The sequence below is a fragment of the Conger conger genome, chromosome 3 (assembly GCF_963514075.1).
Source record: "Conger conger chromosome 3, fConCon1.1, whole genome shotgun sequence".
Classification (NCBI taxonomy): Eukaryota; Metazoa; Chordata; class Actinopteri; order Anguilliformes; family Congridae; genus Conger; species Conger conger.
The window spans coordinates 1,936,865-1,938,094 of record NC_083762.1 but is presented as its reverse complement, the minus strand read 5'-3'; positions in this window follow the sequence as shown (position 1 = coordinate 1,938,094).

Below are 1,230 nucleotides of genomic sequence, written 5' to 3'. Positions count from 1 at the left end.
CCACCCCCCCCCCACCCCCCAACCACCATCTTCAATGACTACTGTGCTACTATCGGGATGGAGGGATGCAGGGAGGGATGGAGGGATGGAGGGATGGAGGGATGGATGGAGGGAGGGAGGGGGGGATGGATGGAGGGAGGGATGGAGGGATGGAGGGATGGATGGAGGGAGGGATGGATGGAGGGAAGGAGGGGGGGATGGATGGAGGGAGGGATGGAGGGAGGGAGGGAGGGAGGGATGGATGGAGGGAGGGAGGGGGGGATGGATGGAGGGATAGATGGAGGGAGGGAGGGGGGGATGGATGGAGGGATGGAGGGATAGATGGAGGGAGGGAGGGATGGAGGGAGGCGTGTGTTCCCTCGCTCTCGTGGAGGAGTGCCGTCTCCATGGCAGCGGATGGGGTGAGAATTGGAACCCTGGGAGCTGAGAGTTCCCGTGGAAACCGTGAGACTTCCTGACTTGACCCGTCGGCCGAGCTCTCAGCCCGGCACATTCCTCAACATCTGGATTCCTCACAACCAAAATAAAATCAAACAAAAAAACAAAAAGAGTTTTAATAAAAGCAACAGAATCTGGGTCGTCATTGCCCTTCCTTGTTGAATCTTTAACGGCGGTTCTTGGCTCTTGCCCCCGTACAGACGTGTTTGGCTGGTCCTACCGCTGAGGGAGTCTCAAAAAAGAAACAGTTCCTGAGAAGAACTGAATAATAAAACATGGTGTTATTAGGGTCCCCACAAGTATGGTATTTATTTGGGTCCCCACAAGTATAGGTTTTTTCTGACAGTGATGAAGTATCAGCTCTGGTGTTTTATTTAGTGTGGGAATGATCGGGTCAGTGCAATGTGTGTGTGTGTGTGTGTGTGTGTGATGGAGTGAGAGTGAATGTGTGTGTGTGTGTGTGTGTAAATATGTGTGTCGGTGTGTGTGTGAGTTTAGGTATGTTTGTGTGTGTGTGTGTGTGTGTGTGTAACGGAGTGTTCCGGTCAGACACAGTAACAGGACAGCACTCAGCTCAACAGGCTGATCTTAACTGGGCTGGAGCTCCTAGCATCGGAGAGAATACTTCAAATAGAGTCTCATTTTACAGCAATTAAAGAGTTTCACATGGAGGTGAGAGAGAGCGAGAGGGAGAGAGAGGGATGGAGGGTGTGAGAGAGAAGGGGGGAGGGGAGAGAGAGGGATGGAGGGTGTGAGAGAGAGAGAAGCGCGGAGGAGAGAGAGAAAGAGATT